Source organism: Brassica napus, chromosome C2, assembly GCF_020379485.1.
Source record: "Brassica napus cultivar Da-Ae chromosome C2, Da-Ae, whole genome shotgun sequence".
Classification (NCBI taxonomy): domain Eukaryota; kingdom Viridiplantae; phylum Streptophyta; class Magnoliopsida; order Brassicales; family Brassicaceae; genus Brassica; species Brassica napus.
The window spans coordinates 27,882,479-27,902,371 of NC_063445.1; the positions used below are offsets into that span (position 1 = coordinate 27,882,479).

The 19,893-nt window shown below is 34.4% G+C and overlaps 1 long non-coding RNA gene across 2 annotated transcripts; it reads right to left on the reverse strand.

Annotated features, from left to right (window-relative positions):
* Nucleotides 1-14,505: 14,505 nt before the first annotated feature.
* On the reverse strand, nt 14,506-16,183 carry LOC111208676. Of its 2 annotated transcripts, none has more exons than XR_007319232.1 (5): nt 15,838-16,183; nt 15,013-15,151; nt 14,873-14,929; nt 14,726-14,796; nt 14,506-14,644 (listed from the first exon to the last, which is right to left on the reverse strand). It is a non-coding gene; the product is annotated as an uncharacterized LOC111208676 (long non-coding RNA). The 2 variants fall into 2 exon arrangements; XR_007319231.1 differs by having other exon boundaries at nt 15,013-15,763.
* Nucleotides 16,184-19,893: the final 3,710 nt, after the last annotated feature.

Below are 19,893 nucleotides of genomic sequence, written 5' to 3' on the forward strand. Positions count from 1 at the left end.
ACGTTAAGAAATATGAGATGCAAAATCAAAATTAGATATAAGTTAAAAAAAAAAACGTCAATACTATTTAAACATGATAGTTGGGTTTGGTAGTGAACCTTCGTCTCTTTCAATGATATCAACCTCTTTCAATTATTATAGATATATAAATCAAATCATTTACATGAGTATATTTACATCTGATTTCAGAACTCAGTTAAACATTTTCTTATTACTTTAACTTAAAAATAAATTTAAGTTATCTGCTGATGTAGATTGCAGAGTAACGACCAGAATAAATCATAAAAATACTTTTAATTTATGAAAAGATTATAATACATGAAACATTTGGCAAATAGAAAAACAAAACAATGATGATCCGATAATATGTTTCTCTGTGTTTAATACTTAAAGAGATAATTTTAGAAATTATATACATGTTTATAGATATTAAGAGAATATAGAGCCAACTTTAAAAAGAAAACAAAAAACTACTTAACGGCTTCATCTCTCTTCGCAGAGAAACGTTGAGAGAGAGAAACTTTCTTTACCTTGGTTTCTTAAGAAAAGTGACAAAATATCAAATCATCATCGAAGACTTCATCTCTCTCTCTCTCTCTCTCTCTCTCTCTCTCTCTCTCTCTCTCTCTCTCTCTCTCTCTCTCTCTCTCTCTCTCTCTCTTCGCAGAGAAACTTCTTGAGAAAAGGTGCCCAGCACTACTTATCAGTTAGCTCATTCAGATTTTTTTTTTTTGTATTATCATTGCGTATTTCTTATCTTGATTAATGTAATTTTAAAATATCTAATGCTGCATTTCTTTTTAGTAATTACTAATATGTTGAAAACTTATCACCGAATGAAGCTTAAATAAAGAGAAAAACAGGACATGCATAGAACCCACAAAAAAAAATGAAGCACCAATTAATTACACGAGTTTCTAACATAGGAAATGGTACCCTACCAACATTGATGATTTTTGTCAAAAAGAAAAGAAAAACATTTATGATTTCATACGTATCTCAAAATTCAAGATGAAGGGCATTCTATATTTTTATCAACATAGAGTTATTATTATATATATATACACATATAATAACATAAACATATACAACACTTCTCATAGGAACTATACCAGTTCCTATTTAAAAATCTATCTACATATATAACATAAATGCATTAATTAAATGTTGGAAACAAATAAAAATAAAATATTAAAATTACAATATACACACACTCAACCTACAACCTACATACGTTAAGAAATATGAGATGCAAAATCAAAATTAGATATAAGTTACAAAACAAAACGTCAATACTATTTAAACATGATAGTTGGGTTTGGCAGTGAACCTTCGTCTCTTTCAATGATATCAACCTCTTTCAATTATTATAGATATATAAATCAAATCATTTACATGAGTATATTTACATATGATTTCAGAACTCAGTTAAACATTTTCTTATTACTTTAACTTAAAAATAAATTTAAGTTATCTGCTGATGTAGATTGCAGAGTAACGACCAGAATAAATCATAAAAATACTTTTAATTTATGAAAAGATTATAATACATGAAACATTTGGCAAATAGAAAAAACAAAACAATGATGATCCGATAATATTTTCTCTGTGTTTAATACTTAAAGAGATAATTTTAGAAATTATATACATGTTTATAGATATTAAGAGAATATAGAGCCAACTTTAAAAAGAAAACAAAAAACTACTTAACGGCTTCATCTCTCTTCGCAGAGAAACGTTGAGAGAGAGAAACTTTCTTTACCTTGGTTTCTTAAGAAAAGTGACAAAATATCAAATCATCATCGAAGACTTCATCTCTCTCTCTCTCTCTCTCTCTCTCTCTCTCTCTCTCTCTCTCTCTTCTCTCTCTCTCTCTCTCTCTCTCTTCGCAGAGAAACTTCTTGAGAAAAGGTGCCCAGCACTACTTATCAGTTAGCTCATTCAGATTATTTTTTTTGTATTATCATTGCGTATTTCTTATCTTGATTAATGTAATTTTAAAATATTTAATGCTGCATTTCTTTTTAGTAATTACTAATATGTTGAAAACTTATCACCGAATGAAGCTTAAATAAAGAGAAAAACAGGACATGCATAGAACCCACAAAAAAAAATGAAGCACCAATTAATTACACGAGTTTCTAACATAGGAAATGGTACCCTACCAACATTGATGATTTTTGTCAAAAAGAAAAGAAAAACATTTATGATTTCATACGTATCTCAAAATCAATCTCAAAATTCAAGATGAAGGGTATACTATATTTTTATCAACATAGAGTTATTATTATATATATATACATATAATAACATAAACATATACAACACTTCTCATAAGAACTATACCAGTTCCTATATAAAAATCTATCTACATATATAACATAAATGCATTAATTAAATGTTGGAAACAAATAAAAATAAAATATTAAAATTACAAGATATATAGACTCATCCTACATCCTACATACGTTAAGAAATATGAGATGCAAAATCAAAATTAGATATAAGTTACAAAAAAACGTCAATATTATTTAAACATGATAGTTGGGTTTAGCAGTGAACCTTCGTCTCTTTCAATGATATCAACCTCTTTCAATTATAGATATATAAATCAAATCATTTACATGAGCATATTTTGCATCTGATTTCAGAACTCAGTTAAACATTTTCTCATTACTTTAACTTAAAAATAAATTTAAGTTATCTGCTGATGTAGATTGCAGAGTAACGACCAAAATAAATCATAAAAATGCTTTTAATTTATGAAAATATTATAATACATGAAACATTTGGCAAATAGAAAAATAAAACAATGATGATCCGATAATATGTTTCTATGTGTTTAACACTTAAAGAGATAATTTTAGAAATTATATACATGTTTATAGATATTAAAAGAATATAGAGCCAACTTTAAAAAGAAAACAAAAAACTACTTAACGGCTTCATCTCTCTTCGCAGAGACACGTTGAGAGAGAGAAACTTTCTTTACCTTGGTTTCTTAAGAAAAGTGACAAAATATCAAATCATCATCGAAGGCTTCATCTCTCTCGGCTTCATCTCTCTCTCTCTCTCTCTTCGCAGAGAAACTTCTTGAGAAAAGGTACTCTCTCTCTCTCTCTCTCTCTCTCTCTCTCTCTCTCTCTCTCTCTCTCTCTCTCTCTCTCTCTCTCTCTCTCTCTCTCCAGCTTCAGAGAAGGGGTACTTTCTTGGCCTTAGTTTCTTTAACGAAGTTTATTGCTTAAAGTGACTGCATAATCATATGATCATCGATCTTTCTTCTCTATCATGTATTGAGTGCAACACATGAATTGGTTTATGCTTTACATTACAGGAGGACTATGGATCTAGATGCAGCAATGTTAGTACACACCCACATTTGGCTCAATCAACCGGTTGCACCAGGTGGAGTGTTAAGTGTTGTTGACGTCTTTCTGCACACACTAATCGAGTTAGAAGAGAACCATCCACCACTCTGGTTTTTGGTTTCTAATCTTCCAACTAAGAGAAGCAGTGGAGGTAGGTGGAAGAGGCTGAAATCGGAAGTAACACTCTCTAATGTACATAGCAATCATGTGGGAATCATCCGAGAATATGAGTTCAAGTGGAGCAGAGGAATATAACCAATGCTAATGTTCATGAAGACTAAGTTTATGAGGAGTAAGAGAAGGAAACATACAATTTGCAGTGTCAGAATAGTTGAAGATGAAGCTGGAGCACAATAGCAAATACATAGTAATTATGCATTTGTTGTGCCGACATGGAAGAGATACCACATGAGCAGAAGAAAAGGAGTTGAAAGAAGTAATAATACTTTTGTTTGATAAAGAAGGAGAGTGAAAGATTGCATTCTTTCTTGGGAGAGAAGTCAATGTTTATTGTCTCACCAGCCTAAGGAAGTCTTCCTCAATCAATAGCTCTATCCAATACAAATACACTACTCACTCCTCAAAAATACAATCTCAAAGAAAGAGGCACTTATGTCCAATCATGAACTTTATGACAATCACTGGTGTCACTCTTGGTTTTAATCGAAAGCACGTCTAGGTTATGTATTTGTCAATTACCCATTATTGAGATAAAGACCAAAAATTAAGAATTAAATGAATAGTAATAGCATAAAAATTTGAAGCTGAGCTATGCATGTACCATTCAAAATACATCCAGAGTTGGAATTCTATTAGTTTGAATAACTTTTTGGGACAATTATTGTACTTAACCATTCAAATTGTTTGTTCAGAAAGAAAATCACTCAAAACAAAAACTTGTAATGATTTAGACAAAACCTTATTTATGTTGTGACTCGCAAACAATGAGAATCTCTCTCTCTCTCTCTCTCCAGCTTCGAAGAAGGGGTACTTTCTTGGCCTTAGTTTCTTTAACAAAGTTTATTAAAAGTGACTGCATAATCATATGATTATCGATCTTTTCTCTCTATCACGTATTGAGTGCAACATATGAATTGGTTTATGCTTTACACTACAGGAAGACTATTGATCCAGATGCAACAATGTTAGTACACACCCACCTTTGACTCAATCAACCGGTTGCACCAGGTGGGGTGTTAAGTGTTGTTGACATCTTTCTGCACACACCAATCGAGTTAGAAGAGAACCATCCACCACTCTGGTTTTTGGTTTCTAATCTTCCAAGTAAAAGAGAAGCAATGGAGGGTAGGTGGAAGAGGCTGAGATCGGAAGTAACACTCTCTAATGTACATATATGAGTTCAAGTGGAGCAGAGGAACTTAACCAAGGTCAATGTTCATGATGACTGAGTTTATGAGGAGTAAGAGAAGGAAACATACAATTTACAGTGTCAGAATAGTTGAAGATGAAGCTGGACCACAATAGCAGATAAATAGTAATTATGCATTTGTAGTGTGGACATTGAAGAGATACCATATGAACAGAAGAAAATGAGTTGGAAGAAGTAATAATACTTTTGTTTGATAAAGAAGAAGAGTGAAAGATTGCATCCTTTATTGGAAGAGAAGTCATTGTTTATTGTCTCACCAGCGTAAGGAAGTCTTCCTCAATCAATAGCTCTATCTAAAAATACACTATTCAGTCCTCAAAAATACAATTTCAAAGAAAGAGCCACTTATGTTCAATCATGAACTTTATGACAATCACTGGTGTCACTCTTGGTTTTAATCGAAGGCACGTCTAGGTCACGTATTTGTCAATTACCCACTATTGAGATAAAGACAAAAAGTAATAGAAATAGCAGAAATATTTGAAGCTGGGCTATACGCATATACCATCAAAATACATCCAGAGTTGGAATTCTATTAGTTTGAATAACCTGTTGGTACAATTATTGTATTTAACCATTCAAATTGTTTGTTCAGAAAGAAAATCATTGAAAACAAAAACTTGTAATGATTTTAGACAAAACCTTATTTATGTTGTGACTCGCAAACAATGATGTTCGTTGATGTAGTTATTTATTCAATTTTTTATATTATATGTATTATGAGTTACTTATGCGTTATGTTACTAGCACTACAAGAAAACATTAATTTAGTGACTACAATTGCAACGACGGTTGGTAGTGGCAAATATGTGAAACTACCTTCTAATGGATTTGCAACTATTATGTTATTATGTGTAATGAGTTGTACCTTAGTTGCAATTTTTCGACTAAAACATGCAGTAGTAATACAATTGCTAATTTGGGATTCATTTGTAACTCTCTTGTAACTGAATTATGTAGTCACAAAATAGTAGTAAAAAAAAGCAATATATGTTCAACTAAAACTTATATTCTATTTAATAGTTATAAATCAGTTACTTGTATAATTTAATTATCATAGTTGCAAAATAGTAGCTACATATTTATTATACGTTTGTGACTTTAATCAAAAGAATAACATTTTTATTAGTATGTTTAATATTGTGGTTGCAAAATAGTAGTATGTGTATTCAATTTGTAACTGCTTTGCTACTACTGAATTGTAGGAGTGGAAAATTAGTAGCAACAATTTTGTGACATTTTTTACTGTAGTAAAAAGAGTAACAATTCAGTGGCTAGATAGTGGTATGAAAACATATCACACATGCCAAATATAGTAAAAAATTAGTTGTAATGTCTGCTACATATATATGTATAAGTGCAGTTATTTTGTGACTTATTTGCAACTTCTAAAAATTTATTTAGTCAAAATTAGTAGCAATTTTTGTCACTATTTTGCGACTACTATCATATTTGTTTCAATAATTGTCTAAAATACATTATTTTCACACTTTCTACTATGTATCATTAGAGAATAATGTAAGAAACCCATAAATGGGTATCTTTTATATAAATTTAAAACATTCACAAATATTTACAAACATGTATCATCTATTTGTATTACATTCATGTATAGTTTTGATTAGGTTTACATTTATCCAGTTAGATTGTTTTACAAAATGATTCAAGTTATTTTATTTAAATAAAATCATTTCTTTTTACATATAAGTTTTAAAAATAAAAGGATGAAATTTAGAGTTAAGAGTATCTTTTATTAGTGTATATCCATAATGAAGATAATGATCGTAGATAATTATCTCTTACTCTAGAACTTGTCTATAGATTTGGTCTTATCAAAGATCTTGTACATCATGTATAAATAGGCTCTCACGTTATCAATAATATACACACATTGAAACCTATCTTACATGGTATCAGAGCAAGCGATTAACCTATGACCTAATTTTTTTTTTCTTTCGTTTCTTTCCTTCTACCACAAACTAAATGTCAAACTCAGGCAATGCCTCAGCCGAGATGGCTCTTGTTTTCAACCCCTCGGACATGAAATCGTCCATCATCTCACTCAACATGAATGGGATCACAAAACTAACCTCCGCAAACTTCATCACGTGGAGACTCCAAGTTAAAGCTCTACTTGAAGCGCATGAACTTCATGTCTTCATATCAGACACAGATCAGACACCAGAGGACACAGTCACCGATGCAGACGGAGCAGTCACACCCAACCCGGCGTTAGCAGTATGGAAGCGGCAAGATCGTCTTCTGTACAGTTCCATCCTTGGAACTCTCTCACTCAACGTTCAACCAGTTGTTGCTAGAGCAACCACAACTCGAGAGATCTGGACCCTACTACACAACACCTACGGGAAACCATCAAGGGCACATGTCAAACAAATCAAACAAAGTTTGAAAAAGAGCAGTAAAGGAACACAATCTATAACAGAGTATATGCGCAGTGTCCTGGCCAAAGCCGACCAACTAGCACTACTTGGAGCGGCTCTTGACCATGAAGATCTACTCGACTACATCATAGAGGGACTCAGTGAAGATTACAAAGCCATAGTTGAGATGGTAAATGGTCGTGATGTTCCAATTACTCTTGAGCAACTTCATGAAAAACTTCTGATCCGAGAAAACACTCTCACAACAACAGAAGAGATCAATGGCTCTTCAGCTCCAGTAACTGCAAACACAGCTCAAACTCGTCAATTCCAGCAACCTCAACAAACTCAACGACCACAATACAGAGGACAATCATCAACTCGTGGAGGCTATCAAGGTAGAGGTCGTGGCTACCTTGGTAAGTGTCAGATATGTGGGATACAAGGACACAGTGCACGCAGATGTCCACACTACTCCTCTGCTTCTCCTCAACATCAAACTCAATATCGCCCAGGAGCACCACTACTACAGACACCGCAATGGCATGCTCCTCCACAGATGACTCATCCTCAATGGAACCCTCAGGCTCACTACACAACCGCAAGCACGTCTGATATGTCTGTGTCTCCATGGTTATTAGACAGTGGTGCTTCACATCACATTGCCTCAGACCTTCACAACCTGTCTCTCCACGCACCCTATCAAGGAGGCGATGATGTCATGATTGGTAATGGAACCGAACTGCCTATCACTCATACTGGTTGAACTAAACTCCCTCTCTCTTCGCGCCCTTTAACACTCAATAATATTCTTTGTGTTCCATCAATGAAGAGAAATCTTATCTCAGTCAACAAACTCTGCAAGACTAACAATGTTATGGTTCAAATGTGTCCTTATGAATTTCAGGTGAAGGACCTCAGAACGGGGGAAACACTGGTCAACGACAAGGCCAATAAAGGCGTCTACGAGTGGTCGACTGAATCTTCCTCTGTTCTTAATAATGCTTTGGTGTTTTCTTGTTTTAAGACCTCGAGATCGGGCTGGCACTCTCGTTTAGGCCACCCGAATTCTCAAACTCTTGGTCCATGATCTCTAGCTTTCATTTACCAGTGTCGTCTTTATCGTCCTTGCCCTGCAATTCTTGTCATAGCAATAAAACACATAAACTCCCATTTTCAAACACCACACTCTCTTCTTCTCGCCCTCTTGATATTATATTTTCTGATGTTTGGACGTCACCAATTTACTCTATTGATGGCTATAAATATTTTGTGCTCTTTGTTGATCACTTTACAAGGTACACTTGGATGTATCCAATGAAAACCAAGTCACAAGTATCTCAAATCTTTCCAGTGTTTAAGATGCTAGTGGAGAATCGATTCAAATCGAAAATTACAACTCTATATTCTGACAATGGGGGTGAGTACGTTGGCCTAAGGTCATATCTTGCTCAACACGGCATAGCTCATCACACGAGTCCACCGCATACGCCAGAGCACAACGTAGTGTCTGAACGCAAGCACAGTCACATTGTGGAGACATGCCTCACTCTTCTCCAACACGCAGGCATTCCAAACACATACTGGAGTTACTCATTTGCAGCAGCAGTATATCTCATCAATCGCATGACAACTCCAGTACTGGCGAATTCATCTCCTTTTCAAGTTTTGTTCCAGACACCACCAAACTACAGCAAACTCCGAACCTTTGGATGTCTCTGCTACCCCTGGATACGACCCTATGGCACCAAAAAATTCACACCTCGCTCGACCCCCTGCGTCTTCATGGTTTACTCTCTTACTCAAAGTGCTTTATTATGCCTTGATGTCTCTAACTATCGCGTCTTTGTTTCACGTCATGTCATTTTCCATGAGTCCATCTTTCCATTTTCATCTCTTTTAAAAGCCTCCACTGCATCTGATACTCTTAATATATCTAACTCTTCAAACTCAGCTTCTTTTGTTCCTATATTCAGTCAATCATCCGCAGTGCCTTTGGCGCCTACGGCGACAGTGTCAACTCCGGTCTCAGGAACTTCACCAACAACAACACCGGCATCAACATCACCTCCTGAGACAACAACAACAACAACGGTCAATACCTCGACCTCATTGCCTCAATCTTCAGCAACTACAACTGAGGCAAGCAACACTCACTCCATGACAACACGGTCTAAAAACAACATCATCAAACCAAACCAAAAGTATGGTCTGGCGGCTATCCTCGCAGAACTAGAACCAGCTAATCTTGCTCAAGCCCTGAAAGACAAACGATGGAGATTGTCCATGAGCGACGAGTATAATGCAATAGTCAGGAACAGAACATTCGATCTAGTTCCACGGTCAATGGCCACAAACATTGTTGGCTGCAGATGGCTTCATCGCATCAAATACAACCCTGATGGAACAGTCAAAGGCCACAAGTCGCGTCTCGTCGCAAAGGGCTTTCACCAACGACCGTGAATCGACTTCCATGAGACATTCAGTCCTGTCATAAAACATGCTTCAATACATCTGGTTATTGGACTAGCAGTAGCACAGAATTGGGCTCTCAAGCAGCTAGATGTCAATAACGCATTCCTCCAAGGGGATTTCGATGAAGAAGTCTATATGACCCAGCCGCCGGGATTCATTGATAAAGACAAACCCGACCATGTCTGTCGACTACACAAGGCTATATACGGCCTCAAACAAGCTCCTAGAGCGTGGTATAATGCTCTCCGCGATGCACTCGTCAGTGTTGGATTTGTCAACTCCATGGCCGATGCATCGCTATTTGTGTTCAACTCAGGTAGCCTGCTCATGTACATCTTAATCTATGTCGATGGCATCATTGTGACTGGCAACAGTCTACTGGAAATCACCAAGTTCATCAAATACCTGTCATCACGCTTCTCCCTTAAGGATCTCGGTGATCTCTCTTACTTCCTCGGCATGGAGGCTCATCGAACTTCTTCAGGACTTCACCTCACACAAACCAAATACATTACTGATCTCCTCGCAAAAACAAAGATGACAGAAGCTAAAGCTGTCACCACTCCTATGTGCTCTACGCAAGTGCTGACTCAGAAAGGCGGTGTCTCTCTTGGTGATCCTCTATCGTTCCATGCAATCGATGGTAGCCTGCAGTATCTCTGTCTTACACGGCCTGACATAGCCTTTGCAGTCAACAGACTGTCTCAGTTCATGCAACACCCTACAACAATCCACCTCGAAGCTGCAAAGCGAGTACTTCGATACCTTGCGGGCACTGCAACAAAAGGATTATTCTTCTCTCGCAACACGCCACTCACACTCCATGCCTACTCAGACGCAGACTGGGCAGGTGATCATGATGACTACACATCCACAGGAGCATACATTGTCTACCTTGGCAAGCAACCTATCTCTTGGAGCTCTCGCAAAATGAAAGGAGTTGCTCGATCCAGCACAGAAGCCGAGTACAGAAGCCTTACTGGAGCAGCAGCAGAAGTACTGTGGATCACTCACCTCCTCCGAGAACTACAGGTTCCCTTGAAGACCACACCAACCCTATACTGTGACAACATCAGAGCAACCTACTTGGCAGCAAACCCAGTGTTCCACTCGCGAATGAAACATCTAGCACTGGACTATCACTTTGTTCGGGAGCTGGTACAACGCAAGTTTCTTCGTGTGTCACACGTTAGCACCACAGACCAACTAACTGATGCACTCACCAAACCTCTTCCGCGGGCACGGTTTCATGATCTATTTGTCAAGATTGGACTGTCTACGACTCGTCCATCTTGAGGGGGCGTATTAGTGTATATCCATAATGAAGATAATGATCGTAGATAATTATCTCTTACTCTAGAACTTGTCTATAGATTTGGTCTTATCAAAGATCTTGTACATCATGTATAAATAGGCTCTCACGTTATCAATAATATACACACATTGAAACCTATCTTACATCTTTAGCTACTAATTTACAACGGCAAAACATATAGAAGTTACAAAATAGTCACAAATAGTAATTACTACTTTGCCACTGTAATCATATTTGTTTAAATAGTTATCCAAAATACATATCTTTTTAAAATTATTTTACTATATATCATTAGTAGGTAACAGAAGAAATCCAAAAATGATTATATTTTGTATAAATTTGTATCGCTAGGTAAAGTTGGACATGCAAATCTTCACAAAACCCATGCTACCCACTTGTAATACATTCAAGTGCAATGATTTAGATTTGGGTTAAAGAAATCAATTAGATTATTGTACATTAATAATTTGATAAGTTTTTTTTTGTCTGGTTAATTATGCTATTACAAATTATGAGAAACATTACATAGATTGATATTACAGTCGACAATTCTACCTGCCTTACGAGGATTAACGCCTGACTGCATCACCCTGAGTAGCCTTATGAGATCCATTCCTGACGGTATTCCTTTCGCCATGCTGAAAATCTCTTGTAAGCATTTTCTCTAATTTTCTGCATAATTCGCCTTCTCCGGGAATTGAAACCCAGACCTTCCTGTAGAAATTGCGTTGTCTGGGGTTCGAACCCCAAACCTGGGTGTAGAAACCTTTAAACCTTGACCACTAGGCCACGGTGCTTCCACAGTAATTTGATAAGTTTATAACAAGTGTTTTCTCTTATATACTAGTTTAAAAAGCAAATAAATGATATTTAAGGTTTAGGGTATTGTTAGGGTTACTTGTTAGCCACTAATTTGAAACTGCAAAACATGAGGCGTTAAAAATAAGTGGTAAATTTCATTGTAATTTTCTTTTACATATGTCACTATTTTGCAACTATATGCCTTTAGATAGTTACACTTTGGTCGCACAATTTGGCTCTAAGGTCCAATTTTGTTTTTAATATAGCGCTCATTTTCTAGGGAATAGATTTTCGATACCCAAATGCTCTTTCTTCCTTCTAGACCTTTATGTTCATCATTTTTTTCTTTTCTTCACACTCCAATCTCAGAATTTTCTCTTCACCTAATTTTGATTGTCTTCACACTCCAGTTTGCTAAAGTCTTTAGATAATCACATTTCATACTCAGAATTATGTATAACATGAAAAGGTTGGTGTTTGGTGACAGTTGATCTTTGGTCTGAGATAATTAGATCAGAGGAAGAAGACGGAGATGGGTTCAGAGAAGTACCTCAGGTCGAGGTTTATCAGAGAAGGAAGAAGCTTGAGAAGCCTTCCGCAGCCGAAAATTTGTAATTTTGGGAAAAAAACCCTTCCTTTTGTTGTTGTTTTCGGCTCTGTAATCTAACAATGTTTTAATTTCGATGTGTGTCTGAGAAACAGAGTGTGGTCGGTGAAAGGGGCTCGAACTAGTTTTATCAATGGACCCAAGAGAGATAGCTGGACTCGTTCCCTTTCCACCAGGTTTCTTAGCCTAACCCTATTTTTGTTCTTCTGTTTCTCATTTTTTTAGCACACCATGTGTTCGTTGAAATGTCAAGGAAGTGCCACCAATTTTTTAAATTTTAGTAGACTGATGAAAGGGTTGATAACTGTGGCAGAGGGAGGGGAGTATAGCAGTGGGAGCTTATGTCAACAATCAGCCTCAGAAGAAGCCTGTTAGGAGAAAGAAGCCTGCACCACTCGGTAATGGGTTCTCTCCTTTTCTCCTTCATATTGTAGATTTGGGTTCTTCTAATTCTAGATGTTTAATAAAATAAAATTGCGTGGTCTCTTTGATTTGTGGATTTGTACGAAGGTAATGTCGTTCCTTCAGTCGGTGGAGTCTGGTGTTATTTGAGCTTGTAAGTGTCAAATGGTGAGCACTCACTTTATCTTAGCTCCTTGCCTGCGATCCATTTGATTATTAGGTCTTTCCTTTCCCATCCAATGATGCCCGGTCTAATTCCAGAGAAGAATACCTGCAAACACACATATCCAGTTCATATTTGCAAAAGTGAGTCATGGTTTTGTCTTAAACTCTTCATTTTGGTGAGTTTAGTTGTGTGTTTAAAACATATCTCAATAGTTTGGCTGATTTCCACCACTTATGGTTACATCGTCATGATAATCCACTTCATTTTGGTTAAGTTTTTATTGTGTTTGGTTTATTTATCTGCCTTAGAACTCTTACATTAACTTCATGATAATCTATTTGTTTTTGCCTTACCCTTACGACTAGTTAAAATGCTTGAATTTGTCAAGTTTAGTCTGTGCCTTACTTATGGTTTGTTTGCTTTCATAATGATATGTTCTAGCTTAAAGTACGACACCTCTTGGGATTACTACTTGCTTATTTGGCTCATAAGCCTTACAATTTGTTTCAGTGCTTGAATTTGACATGTTAAGTCTTTCTCTCACTTATGGTTTTCTTGTTTTAGTAATGACATCTTTAGCTTTGATTATGTTTGGTTCAATTTTTCATTTCTTTGCTTTCTATACATTCTTGCCTTACTTGTAACTTTGTTTTTATCTTTTCACTAGGGGTGTTTTCGGCGCTACGCGCCGGTTTTTCAACGTTATATTTTTTTTTATGTAACAGTTTAAATATATATATATAATTTGACTGTTAATATGTATTTAATGTGATTTTAAAAATTTAAAATTATTTTCTTGGCATATTAAAGAAAAAATATTTTCTAAAAATATATTAATTTTGCTTTATTCCATATCAACTGACTTTAGCATTATTGGCTGAATAGGTTATTTAAATAAATTAGTGGATAATATATTGTATTTTAAATAAAAATATGTTGTAGCATTCGGTACTTTTCAATGCTTCTAAAATGTTTAATAATAATTGGGTATAATGTTTATACAATTTTAAAAGATGTATATATATATAGATTTATTTATATATGGGTAATAGATAGTCACATCGCTTGTAACTCATAATTGTCTTTTCAAATATTAAAAGTGGATTTGTTTTGTTAATTTGAATCTCTAGTGATGTAGAAACAAAAATGAATATTATTGAACAAATTATAATGACATACATAATTGATATAATATACTATACATTTCCTCACGGGGTCAAAGTCATTGAGTATATCATTCTATCGTTAATCATTTATCCCCTCACATTCATCCCTCTTCTCAAATACGTTTTCGCTGTATGCAACGCTAATGACAACATATGATTAAATTTTCACGTGTTCTTATATATATATCTCTCACTCATTATCTAAATGGTCTCTTGTTTGGTGAATTAGGTGGAGCATTTTCTTTATATTCTTTGCTCTGTAGACACGCAGAAGTGAACACTATCCCAAACCAATACCGTAAAGTGAAGAGCTAATAACGTACTACATTTTATGAGCATACTTTTGCAACACAGACCATGCGATGGTTAGAAAAAGGTTCCTCTAGCAAAAAAAAATCATTCTTATTCTCGTTCTTGTCGGTACGTGCATGGTCCTCGGCTATGGAATCCCTACTCCTTCCATCACTGGCACATCAATCACTTGCCCCTTCTTACACTCTACAGAGACTATTTTCATTGCTTTTTGGATGTCATAGTTCTGTCCACTGCGGGTAGCCTGACCTCAGTGGAAACCTATATCATATAAACAATGGTATTAGCCACTATGTTAAAGTTCTCTTTTAAACAGTGAGTGTTGGCGCATTATGACTTAACTCATACAAAATGTTGTTCATGTCCTCAAAATGTGATCAGCTCTTCTTGCTTCTTTCATCATCCTCGAACTTCTTCAAAGAAAAAAAACATAATAGAACAATCTGTCACATACATCTACATATATAGGGAAGCTTTAAAGGTTTTCACCGTCTTTTGTATGCTTTGTGATTTCTCATATCTTGTTATTGAGACTTTTGTTATCCCCTGCAGATAGAGTAACATTTATGCTTTACACATATTTCAAAATGCTATACAATCAATCATACAGAAAAAGAAGCTTTACATACCGTGGAGGCTGTTGGAAGAGTTTTTTTTATTGTACCATTGCTTCCTAGATTAAAACTCTATTCAGCAATATTGGATGATCAGTGAGAACCCAAGCATGCACCTTTCTTCTGTGAACCAAATTCTGAAGAAACGACATACCTACAAAAAAGGTGGTTATGGTTGATGACAATGTCTTATTCACCATATTTAAATGGTTTGGCCCAAGCAGTGTAAACTGCATATATAAAGAAGCTTCTCCTAACAAACCATGGAGTTTTAGAACTGTATTAAGTGTAAAACCATAATGATTTCCAGACTGAGAATAGAAGTTCAATAAAAAGAGTTTTACATTTAGGAAAGTTATGCTACGTATAATATCTTCCCAAGATTAAGATGGGTTTGGAGCATATACTGATTGGTTAGCACCTGAAGTCCAAAATACAAACTGTTCAAGCTACGATTTAGCTTTACTCAAAAACAATTGATGAATCAAATATATACAAATAGCAAATATAGAACTACAATTGGTTTCACATGTTGCACAGTACCATTGGATCTAACAATTAGAGATCTACAACATAATCTGGATAATCTTTTTGAGAAGACACGTAAGAATACGCAAGAGCCGGGACTTTGTTGCTTTTCAGAACAAAAGACCCGGATTGGATTCACCCATGGAGGAAACAATATTATTGATTCAATCTAACGCATCTCTGGTAAGATTTCCACGAACTCAGAAATTCGATTTCATCCTCCCGTTCACCCCGTATCCTTCAATGAATCCACATAGTAAGTTATTTCGGACTGAAACCGAACAGAACCAGAGAGAAAGACATAATCAATACCTGTAGATCTTCCAACCATGGCTTGAAAACAAAAATCACCAAGCCAAAGTCCTTCCCAATCATGGAAGCCGAAGATGTCTCCAAATAGGATTGTGGAAAGGATTTTTATACATTTGCGGAGACTGGAGAGAAATCATCAATAAATGAGAGGATTAGTGGTAAAAATCTGAAACGTTGAAGAGGCGTTTTCGGAGACGGTGTGATCTGAAGAGGCATGGCCATCTCCAACATCGAGAAGGAATAACACGATGACGTGGCACTTTAGTTTATTTTTATTGGTTGATTTTTTAATCCGAGGTGGCATGCCTCTACGTTAAGTATATTAACCTTTTAGTATTGTTAGATTTTGTAGGTTTGGTCTTAATGGTTCCGGTTCGAAACTGAAACGAAAGATTTTAAAGTCGACTTCTTCTGCATTTATAGGAATTTAAAATATTTCAATTGTTGTATTTCTAACTTTTGACTTTCAAATTAATTTCGAAGTTAATATATAAATTCTGATTCCAAAACTAATATTATAATACATTTTTATTTCTAAATTAATATTTTTTTTAAACAAGAAATTCAAATTATTTTTTTACTGGTCACTAAATTATGCAACTAATTTATAAGCATATATCAATAATGTGGCTGCTAAATAGTCGCAAACCACTGCAACTAATTTGTAACTAAAAATAAATATTGTAGTCACAAATTAGTTACTTAAATTAGCCACTAACTTATAAATGTTTTAAATTAGTCGCAAGTAAAAAGAGACTAACTAGCAACTACTATTTACTAACTAATACGAGACCAAAACCGTGGTCTCGAATTATTTTTGCAACTGCGACCTTAGTTACAAAGGAGTTGCTAATATACCACTAACTATATAGTCTTACTTTAGTCGCTCTTTTGGGACTAATTTGCAACCAACATTATTTGCGACGAGCTATTTCTAACTGAATCAAGTAGTTGCAAAATAGTCATAATATCTATAGTTGCAACTATCTTCCAACTATTCTTGTAGTTACAAAATTGATGTTTTCTTGTAGTGTAGAAATATCATTAGAATGTGATTCAGTTTAGTTATTCCATTAAAATTAGAGCATATTAAATGTCATACACCAAATCACATGATTATTAAACATTAATTATCAACTAAAATTTACATTAATGTTTGTATTCTTTATTTTATCTCATTATATTATATTTTATTAAAAATAAGAATAATCATATCATCCATATAGTAACAAAACTATTTTCATATTTTATGATTAAAAGAAATTAACAAACATAAAAATGAGGAAGAATAGTAAGCAAGTGTTTTAGTTGATTCTCATAATATACTACAGTAAAATCTATAAATTAATAATGTTAGGATTATGATAATTTATTAATTTATAAAGTTATTTTTTATTTTTTAGATTTATATTTTCTTAAATATTTTATTTAAAAACAAATAATATTTCATTTCATGATACACCAGTCCAACTTAAAACCAGATAAATTTATTATTTTATCGAATATTAATTTATAGAATGCCTACTGTATATGATAAAATTATATTATTAAATATATTAACTTGACAAAAAAACCAAAATAGATTAAAGGAAAAAATAAACATATTTTGATTGTAGAAATGGTAAAACAAACATAGAACAATATGAAACAATTTTTAATGGATTGTATTTATATTTTACAAAATATTTATAAATTCAATAATAAAACATAAAAATACCATTCTACATCCAGAACTAAAAACTGTAAGTTCTTCCATTATTTTAGGCTCATGCATCTTCAATCCGGAGACTCCTCTGAAGATTGTGGCTCATGTTACCGGTTTAACAAAACACACCTCTGCTTTCTGACCAGTTTCACTGATCTGGTTTCTTTCGGCTAAAAAGACACCAGATGGCGCTGCAGAACATTGGTGCATCAAACCGAGCGGAAAAGGTAATGAACATCGGTACAATAATTCCAAAGATGGTTACCAAGTTTGAAGGCAAAGGTAACGGGCATCAAGACCAACAATGTAGACATTCCAGAAGCCTTGGGGGAGGCTTGCTTCTTACACGATCGGCAAGTACTTTGGTTGTGAACTTGGGGCTCAATCCAAATATGACGACAAGATACATCTGCTGATTGTAAATCTCAAGACGTTACTTCTGGAAAACTGACATGTTCATTAAGAGAAAGACAATGGCTATATAGCCTTACAGGAAACAGAGCGTGAAACAGAATGAACCAACTACTCCTAAGAAATAGCAAGCGTGATCCAAACACGATGATCACGTTTGACTGAAACAGAAACAACAAACTTCCTAAAGAATAGGACAAAGACAACAACTTAAAACCCCAACACTGATCTCAATAGAATCATTCCGCTGAAAGAAAGGAAACGAAGCGGCGGTAAAATAGTTTGACTCTGGTTCTTAAAGCATTGTACGATCAAGAGATCATTGAGGAAAAGTTTGTACTGGAATGGTACTAAAAGGGTCTAACCGGAGTTGACAAAAGCTCGCATGTTTAGAATAATGTTAAGCCTTTTGTGGAGTGGCTCTAGAGCGCTAAGTCCGAGTCCAAAGAGGAGTTTCAAGGAATCAATAAAATGGACATGTGATGTTTATTTTTCTATTAAGCTGGATTAAGGTATAGTGTAATACTTAGTGTAACGACTCTTGTTTATATATAACTAGCTATCTACTAGACTGCTTGTTTCCTAACACTCTTAAAGCTGGCTATCGTCGGAACTCGGTGGAAACTGGTAATTAATAAATAAATAAATAAAAGCTTTCTATCAAAGGGCACAAGCCCAAAACTGTATTCAAGCCCATTATATATGTATCTAGGATTCTTAGCTTTATATAAATATGTGCAAGGGTAATTATGTTTGGGTATTTTGGCCGCCTAGAGCAGCCTCTCTTCTTACACGTTTATATAATCTGAAACATTGGTTTTTGGTGACAAATCTCAAGTCTTCCCTTCTTTAGTTTTTACTGCTCAATAAAGCTCATTCATGAGCTATTTTCCTTTCATCTTTACGATTAAAATTTAGTTAAGTATATCCATTCGACAGAAAATATTGATCAACTAGATAACCACCAAATCCATACGAGAATTAAATTTCTCATTTTCTAATACAAATTGGTGTAACTTAAGTCTATTTGGGCCATGTTGTTATTAAAGTTGTTCTGCATAATTATATGCAACATAAAAAGTTGATCGGAAAAAAGTCAAAAACCAGTGCCTATTAAAAAAAAAAAAACATCTTCTCTATTGTTAAATTAGATTTATGAAGTAATCATAACGTAACCAAAACTTATTACATGAGACAAGATTGCACTATGCCACTGAACACGTTGTGTATAGATAAGTTCAACAGCACTAAGGTGATCCCATATTAGACAACTAGAAACTTTATGCTAATTAATTAATATTGATAGCATATCAATCAGATATTTAGTAGTTTTAACTTATCAACAATGTTTTAAACCCGACCCGAACACTGAACCAGACGACTTACCGGATCGCTGGATCACTGGGTCGACCGCGGGTGAACCGCGAGTTAATATATTAATTAATTTTATTATATAATAATATATTAGCTATGAAAATAAATATATTAAAACTAAAGTTTAATATTTTTTAAATATTTTTAAAACATAAAATAATAGTTTGGATATGTATATATTTTATGTTTAAAAAGTATTTAGAAAATACTTCACTTTAATTTTTATATTTTTATTTTCATTTGACATACAAAATATCAAAAAATAGTTTAGATTATTTAAATTTTTCTGTAACAAAGTAAGAGTTATGACATCTAAAAAAATCAAAGTTCATAAATATTTAAATGTCTAATGTGAATAATAAAGTAAACTTCAAATTCAAAATAAACCAAAAGTAAAAGATCGTTGTAATAAATTATCAATATCGGAAATAAACTAACACCAAATCACATCAACTAATGATTCTCTCTACCATCGTTGACTTCATTTTCTTCAAGTGACAAGGTGAAATCTTCATCAAAATCTAAAAATCACAAATATAAAACTGAAAAGGAAAAACCTAACTTTT